Below are 6,518 nucleotides of genomic sequence, written 5' to 3'. Positions count from 1 at the left end.
TCAGAAAATTATTACGGAGACAGCTGATGTTAATGTTATAATTTGCAGTTTTACTCACAAACTACATTTCCTGTTCATCAATAAGGTAAGAACCAGAGCCATTATAAACCTAAATATACTTGATTGAATTAAATTTACTGAAAAGTGTAGTGTAGTAGTAGTAGTAATAGAATATGTTTGTGGTCGTAATGATGACAGTAGCCCACACAAAATAGTATCTGTTCTGCGCTCCGGTGCGTTTAGCGCTCACACTACACGTGATGGCGCCCGAGCCCAACCGAACCATGCCCTGCCCCACCTCTTCCAAGCGGGCCAGGGCCAGTTAGATGAACCGCACCCATGCACAGCACGGAGCGCTCACACTATTCAAACAAACCGGCCTTTGGGGGTCAAACGTGCTCGGGCACGGTTCAAAATGCCTGGTGTTAGTACACCCTTAGTTTCCCCCCACTTTCAGTTGTTTTAAGTCAATGAAAGGTTAGAATTTTGGGAATTTATTTTAATGAAAGATCAAAAAGTTAAACAATGCAGTGGCCTTTACTCATATTTCAGACAGGACCACTTGTTAATGTCAGAATATTGTAGAGATCTTAAACTTATGTTTGGCGGCAGGCTTTGCTCTGAAGGGTTCAGATTCTGAGCTATCTGCAGGAAAAACCCAACTCAGTTCAACAAAACCCAACGAAGACTAAGTGCGTGTCTGTGTGAGGGTAAGTGCATGTCTGTGTGACAGAACTCAAGGCTGACTATGCGACAGACTATGGCAAGCGTGAGTATGGATGGTCTTATAAATATCTTATTAATTGTAGTGGGAGGAGTTACGGTCAGCTGAGCTGATGCTTCAGTCACGCAGTGTTCTGCCTGAACTACACTTGAGCTCCATTTGTCGCTATCTGCACGCAAATCCTCACTGAGGTTTGAACCCCCCAAACACAAAGATGTAGTAGTTTAGTTCTAAGATCATTAAGGGAGTGCACTCTCTGAATGGTTGGAAGAGGTGGCATGCCTTCATATTTAAAGAGAGTAGCTCTTACTCTGCAGAGATTTCACCATTATTAGATCATGTCATGTGTTGGCATGATGAGCAAGAGATGTTCCATGGCCACATTATCCAAATCTTCCCATTGGATGCCAATGTCTTCCAGGTCTTCTTGGAAAGCTTGTCTCTATGTCTTCATTGTCTTGCTTATTCGGCTGTTGATTCCCTCCATCAGTGGCCACTATGCTCAGAAGTTCGATAAATTGCTGCACTTCCTCGATCAGCTGTCCTTGAACCATCAGTGGACTTTGGTCTGTGTACCTCCCCCTCTCAACAACTGGTCTTTGCTGATCAACTTCCCAGCCTCTGTGTTCAGACTGATTGTCACTTAGTGGATACACTTGTCTCGGCTGGTGGAGATGGTATATTTCAAGAATGATCAGGAATGCTGTTCTCTGGTAAGATGCTGGCAAGGATAATTAGAATTTTGATGTATACTGGACATAACTGCTTGAGTTACTTTGCCCCCAACAAAATAATGTAGCTGCAAGGAAGCTAGGCAAGCATTGTCTCCTTTAACATAGTCATGGAAGACTGAAAATGGTGATGTGCTAGCATGAATAGCATATCACACTATTGTTAATTGAGCGATTTAATAATATTGCAAATGTAGCTACGCCACCTTAAGCCCTAGAGGAATAGTGTGAAAAATTAATAGCTAAATAGCTGTGTTAATGTGGACCCTCTCGAACTATAACACAGTTGAAATGAAGTTACATGTAACACTACCTCACCAGTGAAATGTCCATATCATCAAAGTCCCTCCTTGGTGAGTTCAGGCGAATCAGTTCTTGAAATGCCTCTCAGATAAGCAGCTCAGCTCCTTTATCCATGACCGGGGAAACACCACTCCACAAGTTATCACCAGTCTCTGACTAAACATCGTCATTTAAATCACCAATAAATCTGACAATCTCATAACGGTTTCTAAACACAAGATCACGAAACTGCATTTCTCATGCTGAGCAGTCAATACTTGTGCGCTGTCCTAATGTGTGCCTCAGAGCACCGGCTGCCTCCATGGTAACTGAACCCTTCAAAAGCAGCTGAAGCAACTTATCACGACTGGCTCATAACTTAGAAGGCGGGACCTATTGGCCACTCTGCGTGCTGCACTTCCTCCCATCGGTGTTTTACTTATTGCTAGATATGACTTCCCAATCTTTAAAGACTTTTCCAAGCACCTAGCGACAAGCAATGTCTTATGTATAGAGACTTTGCAGTCAATAGATATGTTTTCCATCCAAAGATTCAAATTAACTTATGCGCAAAACTGGAATATTGCATAAAACATATCCGAATAAAGCAAATGTTTTTCATTGTAGCACACTTTTAGAAGTTATGCGCATCTTGCCGTTTCCATCCAGCATTTTTAATTGGACATGTCAAAAACATCTGAATTATCAGAATTTAACGAGCATTTTGGTTACTATTTCAACTGTCTGACGCAATTGAAAATATATGCCGGTTTATTACTTCTTGTTTTATGCCATATAACATTAACTTCACAAAATACTTAAATCTCCCCCTTACCAAAAAGTAGTATACTTCAAGTTTATTTTATTAAGTATACTTAAGTATAGTTCAAGTATATTTAGACTTTTTGTAAGTATAAGTCAAGTATACTTAAATGTCATTTTAAGTATATTTCTGAGAAGTACATAAAGCCCATTTCTGAGAAGTACATAAAAAGTAAACTAAAAGCATACTTTCCTATTTTTAGTTTAAAAGAAGTATACTAATAGCACACTTGAATAAACTTCTTTTTCGTAAGGGTCTTGAAGAAAGTGCACAGTAGCTGCGTGAAATACTTGCCTCTGTTGAAGAGAAGGAACTGTGCACTGGATATGAGGGATGCAAGCATTGTCACGCTCGATAAGAACATGGACATCAGAAACGATTGTAATAATATCACGCATATCTCTCCTAAGCGTAGTTGGGAAACTGTTCATTTTGAGTGGTCTTTAAAAACCTTCAGGCTCTTGCTGAGAGAGTTTATCCAGAGTCATGGTGTGGATTCTGAATCAACAGATCCACTTTCGACATGATCTTATCACTCCTACGGTTGTAGAAACTGCAGGGAGCAGCAGTAATCCCTTTAATATGGACTTGCTGATCTCGTCAAGGCTTTTGATCTGGCTAGCAGAGATGGTCTCTTCAAGATCTTGGTCAAGATAGGTTGCTAGCATTCATTAGCATGAACAAGTCCTTCATTGATGACGTGACTATGAAGGAAACTGTTGTTTTTGATGGCTCAACATATGAATTGGGGTGAAACAGGGCTGTGTTTAGCTTTCACACATTTTAGCATCTTTCTGCTGTCCTTCTGAAGCACACCTTTGGGTCTGCTACTGAAGGCTCTACCTTCCTTATGTTTGGAGCAGTCTATGAATCCTGATAAACAGTAGGTTTGAATAGTGACTAAATAGCTTTAAGCAACACGGTTTCCAAACAGCTATGGCCAGGGAGATATAGCTACAGCGTGTACTAAGCAATTAGCTTAGCAACGACCATGTTGCCAATACCGATAACTTAAATGGGGGAGGGGGTGCAATGCTGTTTTATGCATCCGGATTGTTAACACTGTTAAAAGAGATTAATTCTCATGCTAAGCATGGGCAAGTTTCAAGATAATTAGGACTTATGACAAAGTATTTATGTGCCAAATCTCTTACTTCCGGGTTTGTATAGGTTTCAGAGAGTTGTGGAGAAGGTAAACTCCTTATATAGGCATTTCTCCCTGAAAATCGTGCCCAAGACACGATGTTTGCGGAGAATTAGAAACCGTGAAGCATGTAGTAATGGAGTGTGAAATTCTTCGTGCTGCAAGAACTGCATGTTTTCTGATCTGTTGAAATCCGGAGTCTCATCTTTATGTTTAAAATCAATTCTTGAAAATAAGGAATATGAAACAACAAAGTTTGTTATAAGTTTTTTACTCCACACTGGTCTTTATTTGAGGATTTAATCTAAGAGATGGAGTTCTTCAGATGAACTGAGGAGGGCAGCAATATGCCTTTGAAGAATCTAAGCTGCTGCAAATCACACAAAAGAAAAAGAAGAAAATCGCACCCGCGCACGCATCGACCAGAGCGAGAGCAAGCCCATCAATGGGCTTCATCCGGCTGCAGTGCTGCACGGGACTAGCTCGGGAGGAATGTCTCCAAAGAAGTGTGTTTTTTGGTTGTAAGGAAAAGATAACTTGTTCAGCTTCCTAAGGAGCCCAGCGTTATGTAAACAGTGGATACAGTTGTTTTCCGGGGCAGCAACGTAGTTTCACGAGTTTTGTTGTTGACAAACGTTTTATAAGGCCCAGTTCGATGCTGGATTTGCACATCATTTGATACTGAAGATGGAGTGACCCTAGCTATAAAAGACAGAGCCGAAGGGACTAGGTGTAGCCGGAGGAGTGGCGTCCCAAGGCAGTGGATGGTCAATGACAGACCAAGGTGGAACCTGACAGAGCCGGAGGGATGAGGTGTAGATGGAGGAGTGGAGTCCCAAGGTGACTGGTGGTCAACGACAGACCGTCTCTCTGTATCTCTCATATACACCTCCACCACACTGGCTGTTCTGACGTCTCTCTGTGTTGGTCTGGTATTCTGTCACATGACTGCTGTTAGGGAGCGAAGGCACGACGAAGATTATAGCAAAAAATCCTTTTAATGTTAATCCACATGAAGAAGAGGATCTAGCACACAGGGTAACATCAACAAACACTAAACAGAACAAAACTTATGTAGGTTGGTAAATGAAGATAATTAACTAGACACACCTGAACCAAATGTCACAATTAAATTAAAACATAAACATTACAAACAAATCACATCAAAAAAGAAAACACAACAAACAGTCCAGGGGTGTGACAATTATATTATATTATAAACCTTATAAATAATTTACCTCAAAAAGGAATTCATGAGCAATATCTGCTTCATTTTTCATATTATATTATATATATATTATAATACATAATATAATTGTATATTATTACAAGGAATTTAACTGCTGTTTTTTTATTATTATTATTATTATTATTATTATTATTATATATAGAACTGCCTGCTTACATAGCACTGTAAAAAAAAAAAAGGTAAGCAAAAAAAAAAAAAAACCAATCAACAAAAAAAAAATATTAATTATTTACATAAATCGTCAAATGAAACATAAATAGCACATTATATAAAGGTCTGGTATAAAGAATGTTTTTGCTCAAGTGGCCAAAATGTCCGCCCTATAGAGAAAAGTTTTGCTCAGCAAGAAAATAAAATTAGAGGGAACAATTAATTAAGGCCAAACTAAACAAGTAAAACTTAACCAATAACACTTCCCATAACACCTGATGTACTTGTTTCATCATAACTCTTCTTCTTGAATGACATCTATGTTAATATTAGTCTGTTTCATTCTTATTCCGAGGTCACTGTAGCCATACGGATCCAGTCTGTATCCAGATCAGATGTTGGATCAGCACCTAGAGACGACCTCTACCGCAAGTCAAATAAAGTAATCTTTATTTATATAGAGCTTTATACAGTACAGATTGTGTCAAAGCCCTGAATGGCAGCAGAGACCATGTCAACTAGATGAGCCCCAAAGGCAGATTCCCTGCAAAGACCTCGTCAACTAGACAACCATCGGCACAAGACCATGAGAATCAGATGAGTCCTCTACAAAATTCTGACTTGTGTTGCAGCCTGGAATTAAACCACACCATGCTGGTTTCGTCTGGCCAGAGGAGAACTGGCCCCCCTGACTGAGCCTGGTTTCTCTCAAGGATTTTTTTCTCCATTTCTGTCTATGGAGTTTTGGTTCCTTGCCACTGTCACCTTTGGCTTGCTTAGTTGGAAAAACTTGATTGCACAGATACTTTTTGAACTGAACTAAGCTGGACCATCACTGAATCAAAAAAAATATAAAAAGTGTTTACTATTCTCCTCTTGCATTATTGACACACTATTTTCCTGTTTATTACTGTAAAGCCACTTCGACACAATCTGTACTGTATAAAGCACTATATAAATAAAGGTGTCTTCAGTGGTCTAGGAATGAACTAAAATGCCTCCCACATCCACTAGATGGAGACAAATTTGGGTTTGATAGTACACATGGCACACAAGCACCATAGCAGACAACAGATTTTGTGGTTATTATAGTTTTAATTTCAGAATTCATACTGTGTCTGTCATGATAGAAAATCAATACAAAGAGGCAGCTTGATATCAAAGGTCAATTATTGTTCATACAAATAAGTATAAAGTTGATCAAATTTCATCAATCCTGTAAAAAAAAAAAACAAACAAAAAAAAAAAACTATTTGAAACACAAATCTATTCGAACCAAAATATATTTTCACTATTATCTCCCAAATTCATCTGTGACTAAGCTACTTTTTAAAGGCCTTCAGGGACTTTGCCAACTCTTATAAAACCTGCTCCTGTATAAAACATGTAATCTAATGATTTAAAATACATTAAAA

The sequence above is a fragment of the Cyprinus carpio genome, chromosome A13, assembly GCF_018340385.1.
Source record: "Cyprinus carpio isolate SPL01 chromosome A13, ASM1834038v1, whole genome shotgun sequence".
NCBI classification, from domain to species: Eukaryota; Metazoa; Chordata; class Actinopteri; order Cypriniformes; family Cyprinidae; genus Cyprinus; species Cyprinus carpio.
The sequence above is the reverse complement of the archived record's forward strand: the minus strand, read 5'-3'. Positions refer to the sequence as shown.